The sequence below is a fragment of the Manis javanica genome, chromosome 4 (genome assembly GCF_040802235.1).
Source record: "Manis javanica isolate MJ-LG chromosome 4, MJ_LKY, whole genome shotgun sequence".
NCBI classification, from domain to species: Eukaryota; Metazoa; Chordata; class Mammalia; order Pholidota; family Manidae; genus Manis; species Manis javanica.
The window spans coordinates 172,926,733-172,937,237 of record NC_133159.1 but is presented as its reverse complement, the minus strand read 5'-3'; the positions used below and the strand labels follow the sequence as shown (position 1 = coordinate 172,937,237).

Genomic DNA, 10,505 nt, shown 5'->3' with positions numbered 1-10,505 from the left:
TTTCCCTGCCCTTATCCCTCCCTTCCCACCCATCCTTCACAGTCCCTTTCCCTTTGGTAACTGTTAGTACATTCTTGGGTTCTGTGAGTCTACTGCTGTTTTGCTCCTTCAGTTTTTTCTTTGTTGTTATACTCCACATATGAGTGAAATCATTTGATACCTCTCTTTGTCTGCGTGGCTTATTTCACTGAGCATAATACCCTCTAGCCCCATCCATATTGTTGCAAATGGTAGGATTTGTTTTCTTATGGCTGAATAATATTCCATTGTGTGTATGTACCACATCTTCTTTATCCATTCATCTACTGATGGACACTTAGGTTGCTTCCATTTCTTGGCTATTATAAATAGTGCTGCGATAAACATAGGGGTGCATCTGTCTTTTTCAAACTGGGCTGCTGTATTCTTGGGGTAAATTCCTAGGAGTGGAATTCCTGGGTCAAATGGTATTTCTATTTTTAGTTTTTTGAGGAACCTCAATACTGATTTCTACAATGGTTGAACTAGTTTACATTCCCACCAGCAGTGTAGGAGGGATCCCCTTTCTCCACAACCTTGCCAACATTTGTTGTTGTTTGTCTTTTGGATGTTGGCCATCCTAACTGGTTTGAGATGATATCTCATTGTGGTTTTGATTTGCATTTCTCTGATGATTAGTGATATGGAGCATCTTGTCATGTGTCTGTTGGCCATCTGAATTTCTTCTTTGGAGAAGTGTCTGTTCAGCTCCTCTGTCCATTTTTTAATTGGCTTATTTGCTTTTTGGTTGTTGAGGTGCGTGAGCTCTTTATGTAATTTGGATGTCAACCCCTTATCAGGTATGTCATTTATGCATATATTCCCCCATACTGTAGGATGTCTTTTTGTTCTACTGATGGTATCCTTTGCTGTACAGACGTCTTTTAGTTTGATATAGTCCCACTTGTTCTTTTTGCTTTTGTTTCCCTTGCCCGGGGAGATATGTTCATAAAGAAGTTGCTCATGTTTATGTCCAAGAGATTTTTGCCCATGTTTTTTTCTAAGAGTTTTATGGTTTCATGACTTACATTCAGGTCTTTGATCCATTTTGAGTTTACTTTTGTGTACGGGGTTAGACAATAATCCAGTTTCATTCTCTTACATGTAGTTGTCCAGTTTGCCAACACCAGCTGTTGAAGAGACTGTCATTTCCCCATTGTATGTCCATGGCTCCTTTATCGTATATTAATTGACCATATATGTTTGGGTTAATGTCTGGAGTCTCTATTCTGTTCCACTGCTCTGGGTCTGTTCTTGTGCCAGTACCAAATTGTCTTGATTACTGTGGCTTTGTAGTAGAGCTTGAAGTTGGGGAGCAAGATCCCTCCCACTTTATTCTTCCTTATCAGGATTGCTTTGGCTATTTGGGGTCTTTGGTGTTTCCGTATGAATTTTTGAACTATTTGTTCCAGTTCATTGAAGAATGTTGTTGGTAATTTGATAGGGATTGCATAAATCTGTATATTGCTTTGGGCAGGATGGCCATTTTGACGATATTACTTCTTCCTAGCCAAGAGCGTGGGATGAGTTTCCATTTGTTAGTGTCCTCTTTAATTTCTCTTAAGAGTGTTTTATAGTTTTCAGGGTATAGGTATTTCACTTCCTTGGTTAGGTTTATTCCTAGGTATTTTATTCTTTTTGATCCTACTGTGAATTTAATTGTTTTCCTGATTTCTCTTTCTATTAGTTCATTGTTAGTGTATAGGAAAGCCACAGATTTCTGTGTGTTAATTTTGTATCCTGCAACTTTGCTGAATTCCGATATTAGTTCTAGTAGTTTTGGAGTGGAGTCTTTTGGGATTTTTCCATACAATATCATGTCATCTGCAAATAGTGACAGTTTAACTTCTTCTTTACCAATCTGTATTCCTTATATTTCTTTGTTTTGCCTAATTGCTGTGGCTAGGACCTCCAGTACTATGTTGAATAACTGGGGAGAGTGGGCATCCCTGTCTTGTTTCCCATCTCAGAGGAAAAGCTTTCAGCTTCTTGCTGTTCGGTATGATGTTGGCTGTGGGCTTATCATACATGGCCTTTATTATGTTGAGGTACTTGCCCTGTATACCCATTTTGTTGTGAGTTTTTATCATGAATGGATGTTGAATTTTGTCAAATGCTTTTTCAGCATCTATGGAGATGATCATGTGGTTTTTGTCTTTCTTTTTGTTGATGTGGATGATGTTGGTGGATTTTCGAATGTTGTACCATCCTTGCATCCCTGGGATGAACCCCACTTGGTCATGGTGTATGATCCTTTTGATATACTGTTGAATTCTGTTTGCTAATATTTTATTGAGTATTTTTGCATCTACGTTCATCAGGGATATTGGTCTGTAATTTTCTTTTTTGGTGGGGTCTTTGCCTGGTTTTGGTATTAGGGTGATGTTGGCTTCATAGAATGAGTTTGGGAGTATTCCCTCCTCTTCTAATTTTTGGAAAACTTTAAGGAGAATGGGTATTATGTCTTCTCTGTACGTCTGATAAAATTCCAAGGTAAATCCATCTGGCCTGGGGGTTTTGTTCCTGGGTAGTTTTTTGATCACCGCTTCAATTTCTTTGCTGGTAATTGGTTTGTTTAGATTTTGTGATTCTTCCTTGGTCAGTCTTAGAACGTTGTATTTTTTAGGAAGTTGTCTATTTCTTCTAGGTTTTCCAGCTTGTTAGCATATGGGTTTTCATAGTATTCTCTAATAATTCTTTGTATTTCTGTGGGATCCGTCGTGATTTTTCCTTTCTCGTTTCTGATTCTGTTGATGTGTGTTGATTCTCTTTTTCTCTTAATAAATCTGGCTAGAGACTTATGTATTTTCTTTATTTTCTCAAAGAACCAGCTCTTGGTTTCATTGATTTTTTTCTATTGTTTTATTCTTCCCAATTTTATTTATTTCTTCTCTGATCTTTATTATGTCCCTCCTTCTGCTGACTTTAGGCCTCATTTGTTCATCTTTTTCCAATTTTGATAATTGTGACATTAGACTATTTGTTTGGGATTGTTTTTCCTTCTTTAAATATGCCTGGATTGCTATATACTTTCCTCTTAAGACTGCTTTCGCTGTGTCCCACAGTAGTTGGGGCTTTGTGTTGTTGTTGTCGTTTGTTTCCATATATTGCTGGATCTCCATTTTGATTTGGTCATTGATCCATTGATTATTTAGGAGTGTGTTGTTAAGCCTCCATGTGTTTGTGAGCCTTTTTTGCTTTCTTTGTACAGTTTATTTCTAGTTTTATGCCTTTGTGGTCTGAAAAGTTGGTTGGTAGGATTTCAGTATTTTGGAATTTACTGAGGCTCTTTTTGTGGCCTAGTATGTGGTCTATTCTGGAGAATGTTCCATGTGCACTTGAGAAGAATGTATATCCTGTTGCTTTTGGGTGTAGAGTTCTATAGATGTCGATTAGGTCCATCTGTTCTAGTGTGTTGTTCAGTGCCTCTGTGTTCTTACTTATTTTCTGTCTGGTGGATCTATCCTTTGGAGTGAGAGGCATGTTGAAGTCTCCTCAAATGAATTACATTCTATTTCCTCCTTTAATTCTCTTAGTATTTGTTTCACATATTCTGGTGCTCTTATGTTGAGTGCATATATATTTATAATGGTTATATCCTCTTGTTGGACTGAGCCCTTTATCATTATGTAATGGCCTTCTTTATCTCTTGTTCCTTTCTTTGTTTTGAAGTCTATTTTGTCTGATATTAGTACTGCAACACCTGCTTTTTTTCTCCCCTTTGTTTGCATGGAATATGTTTTTCCATCCCTTGACTTTTAGTCTGTGCATGTCTTTGGGTTTGAAATGAGTCTCTTATAAGCAGCATATAGATGGGTCTTGCTTTTTTAATCCATTCTATTACTCTGTGTCTTTTGATTGGTGCGTTCTGTCCATTTACATTTAGGGTGATTATTGAAAGATACGTATTTATTGCCATTGCAGGCTTTAGATTCGTGGTTACCAAAGGTTCAAGGTTAGCTTCTTTATTATCTTACTGTCTAACTTAACTCACTTATTGAGCTATTATAAATACTGTCTGCTGATTCTTTATTTCTCTCCCTTCTTATTCCTCCTCCTCCATTCTTTATATGTTGGTTGTTTTATTCTGTGCTCTTTTGTGTTTCCTTTAACTGCTTTTGTGGGTAGTTGATTTTATTTTTTGCCTTTAGTTAGTATTTGGTTGGTTTGCTTACTTTGCTGTGATTTTATTTTCTCTGGTGACATCTGTTTAGTCTTAGAAGTGCTCCCGTCTAGAATAGTCCCTCTAGAATACCCTGTAGAGGTGGCTTGTGGGAGGCAAATTCCCTCAACTTTTGCTTGTCTGGGAATTGTTTAATCCCTCCTTCATATTTAAATGATAATCGTGCTGGATACAGTATTCTTGGTTCAAGGCCCTTCTGTTTCATTGTATTATCATGCCATTCTCTTCTGGCCTGTAAGGTTTCTGTTGAGAAGTCTGATGATAGCCTGATGGGTTCTCCTTTGTAGGTGACCTTTTTCCTCTCTCTAGCTGCCTTTAAAACTCTGTCCTTGTCCTTGATCTTTGCCATTTTAATTATTATGTGTCTTTGGATCTGTTCTGTTGGGAGTTCTGTGTGCTTCTGTAGTCTAAGCAACTATTTCTTCCCCCAGTTTGGGGAAGTTTTCAGCAATTATTTCTTCAAAGACACTTTCTATCCCTTTTTCTTGCTCTTCTTCTTCTGGTACCCCTATAATGTGAATATTGTTCTGTTTGGATTGGTCACACAGTTCTCTTAATATTGTTTCATTCCTGGAGATCCTTTTATCTCTCTCTACGTCAGCTTCTCTATGTTCCTGTTCTCTGATTTCTATTCCATTAACAGCCTCTTGCACCTCATTCAGTCTGCTCTTAAGTCCTTCCAGAGATTGTTTTATTTCTGTAATCTCCCTCTGGACTTCATCCCTTAGCTCTTGCATATTTCTCTGAAGATCCATCAGCATAGTTATGACCTTTATTTTGAATTATTTTTCAGGGAGATTGGTTAGGTCTATCTCCCCAGATTCCTTGTCAGGGGAGGATGTCTGGGTTAGTCTGGTCTGTATCAAATTCTTCTGCCTTTTCATGGCAATATAGGTAGTTGTGCAGAGCTGGCGTGTGTGTCGGCTGGGAGAACATCCCCTCTTGCTAGTTTGTGGCCTTCCTCTCCTGGGAGAACAGTGACCCGTAGCGGCTTGTGTTGGGCAGCTGTGCGCAGACGGGGTGTCTGATTCTTGCCTGGCCGCTGTGGAAGAAGCTCTGTCCGGTTACTGTGGGCATGGCCACTGCCTCTATGGTGGAGTCGTGCTGGAGGCGGAATGGGCGGGAGGCTGTTTATTACTATGAGGGGCCTCCAAGCTGTGCTGCTGCCCAGGGGGTTGGGGTGCCCAGAGATCCCCGGGATTCCCAGTTACTGGGCTGATTGTGCTGGGGCACTTCCGTCCAGCTGTGCGGTCCCTGTCCCTTTAAGATTTTCAAAGGGCACTTGCTTTTCTTTGTCCCAGGGGCGCCAGCTGCGGGGACCTGCTCACAGGTCTTACTGTCCTGTTTCCCTAGTATCCAGCACCCTACACACTGTGTGTCTGCGCTCTGGTGTGGATGGCTGGGGCTGGCTGTTTAGCAGTCCTGGGCTCCCTCTCCCTCCCTGTTCCATCTCCTCTCGCTGGGAGCGGGGGTGAGGGGCACTTGGGTCCCACCGGGCTGCGGCTTGTATCTTACCCCCTTCGCGAGGCACTGTGTTCTCACAGGTGTAGATGTAGCCTGGCTGTTGTCCTATCTTCTGGTCTCTCTTTTAGGAATAGTTGTATTTGTTGTATTTTCAAAAATATATATGGTTTTGGGAGGAGATTTCTGCTGCTCTACTCATGCCACCATCTTGGCTTCGCCCCCCAGTTCTTTGAATTTTAATATGTCTACTGTCAAGTAACCATCACCATATTCAAGATAGTGAATATTTCCAGCACCCTAAAAAGTTCCTTTAAGCTCCTTTGTCATCAATTCCCTGTCTGCACCTTTAGTTCCTGGAAACTACTGATTTGTTTCCTGTCCCTAGAGTTCTAACTTCTACAGAATGTCATATAAATGAAATCATATGGTATGTGAAGCCAAGTCTGGCTTCTTTCACTTCACCTAACACATTTGAGATTCATCCATGTTGCATGTAGCAGAATGCTCAGAGGTTACCTGGGGCTACCTACTCATCTTCTGCTGGTGTTGAGACAGTTACACTGAAAGCAGGGTGCGATGTGTTAAACCCAGATCCAACTTTGAATTTCTAAATTATCTAATTGGGTAGATGGATTTGGGCCATGTATAAGCCATTAGATTTCCCAAGTTCTAAGTAGTAATATCTTTGGGGTATTGGAGAGGATTTTGCAACAACCAGCAATTTTATTATTCTTAGTCCGTGCTGGCATAGGTCATGGTCCTGAACCAGGAAAGACCCTCCTCCAACCTCTTCCCAGGATGGTGAGTCCTTTCTGTGCCCTCTCTGCTCCAGTCTTGACCTAGCAGAATGGGTGTGCTGATGTTTTCAGGGGTGGTGGGAAGTAATTTAGTGGGATAAGGGGTGACAGAAGTTCTCTATAATTTTTCTCAGGGCTGAAAAGTTGCTAGATTTTTCCCTAACAAATAGACTATCCCATTCTTCCCTCAATCTTCACTTCAAGACCCTCAATCTGATTTGGGGAGGGCTTTTGGAGACCATCAGCTACATTCAGTCAGCCATGGAAATCTTTGTCTTCGTTTCTAGAACTACAGTGAGCTTATCCCAGGGACCACAGTGGGGGTTCTGTCTACTGATTCCAGTAATGTCCTCCAGCTCATTGTCGATGCTTATGGGGTAAGTGCTTTGCATCTGAAGAGCCTGCTAAGAGTCCCCCTCACTTGATATTACCCAGGAGAGTTTAGGCTGGGGAGTCCTAGCTGCTAGGCTACCATGCAGGCTTCACTGCCTTCCTTTTGTTCTTCCAGAGGCCAGGTGATGGCCAGTGCTGGGAGGAACGCAGCCTTCTGAGAAAGAAATGGCTCAGAGAGGAATGCCAGGGAGCGTAGGAACAACGGGTGAAGAGCTTAGTGCAGGCGGAAGGGGAGAGAGGATGGGGTTGTTGATGAGGAAGGAGCAGAGCCCTGAAATTGTGTTGGGGACGGGATGAAGAAGAGGTGGGCTCCAACGATAGAGAAAAGAGGAAACTGAGCCCCAGGCAAGGGGATGTTGATTAAAAATTAGGTAGAAGGGCTCCTACCCAAGGCGACCAGTATCAGCCTACCTGGTGTACATCCATGGGGCCTGCAGGAGGGTGTAGCTGGCTTAGATTTTCCCCAGAGTCACCTAGACATTAGTGGGGACGGAGTGAGGGAGCAGGTCCCAAGCAGGAAATACAGCAGGAAACAGGCTCCTGGGAGTGTTCTCCTCCGGCAGCTTCCAGGCAGACCGGAGCATCTGGCGGGCTGAGTCCATGGCCACCTGGTAGACTTGGCTTGAGAAGGAATTGGCTCCCACCCATTTCCTCTCAGCCCATTTCCATACCTTATTTTGCCCTTTCCTGCTCAGAAAATCCGTTCTCAAGTGGAGCTGGAAGTGCGTGACCTCCCTGAGGAATTGTCTCTGTCCTTCAACGCCACCTGTCTCAACAACGAGGTCATCCCAGGTCTCAAGTCTTGTGTAGGACTCAAGATCAGAGACACGGTGAGGTGGGCAGGGCTGAAGCTGCAATTCTGAGCCTGGCGTGTGCCCTGGAGCGTCTCCGGGCACCCCACCCACTCCCTGCCTGCACCTTCTTCCCGAAGTTCGATGTAACAGAGCCGCCAAGCTTTTCCTCTGAGACTTCTGTTGCCTAAACCTTCTCTGTCTGTTAAGTGAACTTCAGCATCAGGATTTTAAAAATCTTGTATTGAGGTTACCTCAGTTTGTTAGTGTTGATTGCAAAGAAAATATTTCTTACCTTTGGTCCCAAACCAGTCTCCAACTTTCCCCAAGATAATGTCTTTCTTTCCTCCACAATGTCAAATGGCAGTGTCATCTATAAATATTTATTGAGCACTAACTTTGTGCCAGGCACTTGTCTAGTTACTAAAGATTCGACAGCAAGCAGAACAGGCAAGAATACCAACCCTCTCACAGAATTTTAGAATGCCAGTGTTCATTTTACCCCTCCAGTCCTTCCAGGGCCTGCCTTCCTTAGTGGCTGGTTCTCCTATGCTTCTGCCTAAGGGCCGAGGGGCCTGGGGAGGGAGGAAAAGAGGGGAGTATCTCTATCTACAGGGGCATCTATATATGTATATATATATATATCCATATCATATTTATCTCTATCCGTCTATCCATCCATCCATCCATCCATCCATCCATCCATCCATCCATCCGTCCATCCATCCATCCATCCGTCCATCTGTCCATCTGCCTATCTATAGACCAGGCCCATGTGCACATACCCCATGTGAGAAATATTGGCCTGGATTTGATTTGCACAAGTTGGATTGCACAAGTGATGAAATGTTACATGGAAATTGAACAGTAGCTCCTGAGCCTGTGGTCGGCCACTATGTGGCATTTTGTGATGCAAAGGGTGCCTGTGTGCCTTGCTGATATTATGTGATCTGTCCAGCAAGCTTCATTGTCCAGAGCAGAGTGTTCACCAGATCACAGGTTCTGTTCTGCTGGAGATAGTTTATTTCATATGTGGAATAAAAAAACCCACTGTCTTGCCTATGGGTTTCAGCCCTGGGCAAGTTCACTATGGATTCAATGTGACCAAAGAAATGATAGTAGAACATTTCTTTGGGGTGAAAGAACCCGCTTGTTCTCCTGGCGGTAGATCGAGCACTAGCGTCTCTGGGCCGAGCTCTCTATATAGTGCAATAGTAGTTTATTGCCTATGGGTGTGGAAGCAGTAGCCGAGTCACATCATCAAGTGGTTTAAGTTCAGTGAGGATCCTGGCCATAGGAACCCCAACTTCCCCACACCCACATAAACAACGACCTATGTCACGACTGTAAATCATGTCTCTGCACCCGGCCAGGTATGTCACAACTGCACAACTAGCCCTGGGTTCTTATTTTCGCTTCACAGGCCTTGGTAATGTGACGGCTGAGGATGAGACGTCCAGTGTGCATATTCATGGGCAGGGAAGGAAATGGCTTCTCCCAGGGCTGGAGAGTAAGAGTCCACCTGTGTCTGACTGTGATCTTACTTTCCATCCAGGTGAGCTTCAGCATTGAGGCCAAGGTGCGCGGCTGCCCCCAGGAGAAGGAGAAGTCCTTCACCATCAAGCCCGTGGGCTTCAAAGACAGCCTTACCGTCCAGGTCACGTTCGACTGCGACTGTGCCTGCCAGGCCCAGGCCCAGCCGTACAGCCACCGCTGCAACAACGGCAACGGGACGTTTGAGTGTGGGGTGTGCCACTGTGCACCCGGCTGGCTGGGGTCCCAGTGCGAGTGCTCGGAGGAGGACTACCGCCCCTCCCAGCAGGATGAGTGCAGCCCCCGGGAGGGCCAGCCCATCTGCAGCCAGAGGGACAAGTGCCTCTGAGGCCAGTGCGTCTGCCACACCAGTGACTTTGGCAAGATCACGGGCAAGTACTGTGAGTGCGACGACTTCTCCTGTGTCAGATACAAGGGGGAGATGTGCTCTGTTGAGTGAACTGCACACCCCTTCCACCCCATCCCCAACTACACACTCATGCATCACTGACCCCTGGAAACAGGCCAGGGCTTGAGGTGGGCGCCAGAGGGGCCAGAGTGCGGAGCTGAGTAGATGGCGTTCTGCTCCAACGGCAGGAAACAGGAACAAGGGTCTGTTTAATTCCACTTGGCTCCCTGTGTCCTTGCTTGTCGGGTACAAGGAAGCAGAAATGAGCTTCTGCTCACTGGGGCTTCTCTCCTAGAATAGTGGAGGAGGGAGCAGGGAAACTTATATGTGAAGACAGTCATTTTCTTTTCTTTCACCTGACCTTCTGTAATATTTTAAGTTACTGGTTCCTATGATTTTCGAGGATATGGACCAACCCCTTTCTAAGGTAAAAAAAAGTCACTCACTGATAGTAATTAAATTTTTAGTAGTTACAGATTTGGAAAATACATGATTTCAGAATATATATTAATAAGTATTTATCACAAAAGACTTGGAAAATAGTAGCATATATGCAAGACATTGGAGCACATTTAATGAACTAATATACTTGGAAAAATGACTGGAAAATAGTAAGTTGTTATTAAACGTTGGCATTATTTTGTTATCACTGTTGGTACACTATTTTTGGATTCTAGATCTGAGCTGACCAATATGGTTGCCACTTCACCTGTGGCTATTTAAATTTAAATTAACTAAATTCAATTAACATTTAAATACATTTAAATTTAATTACATTTAAAATAAAAAATGTGCTTCCTCTGTTGCTCAGGAGGCATGTGTGGCCTGTGACTGCCACGTTGGGCAGCACAGATTTACAGAGGAGAGCATGGCCACAGAGTCCCAGCCTACAGACTGGGGATTAGGATTTTGAGTCC

The 10,505-nt window shown here is 43.5% G+C and overlaps 1 long non-coding RNA gene across 1 annotated transcript; it reads left to right on the top strand.

The window, feature by feature from the left end:
* Nucleotides 1-6,730: 6,730 nt before the first annotated feature.
* Nucleotides 6,731-9,604, top strand: LOC140848774 (uncharacterized). The gene is made up of 3 exons (XR_012129891.1): nt 6,731-6,839; nt 7,551-7,690; nt 9,207-9,604. It is a non-coding gene; the product is annotated as an uncharacterized lncRNA (long non-coding RNA).
* The last annotated feature ends 901 nt before the right edge of the window (nt 9,605-10,505 follow it).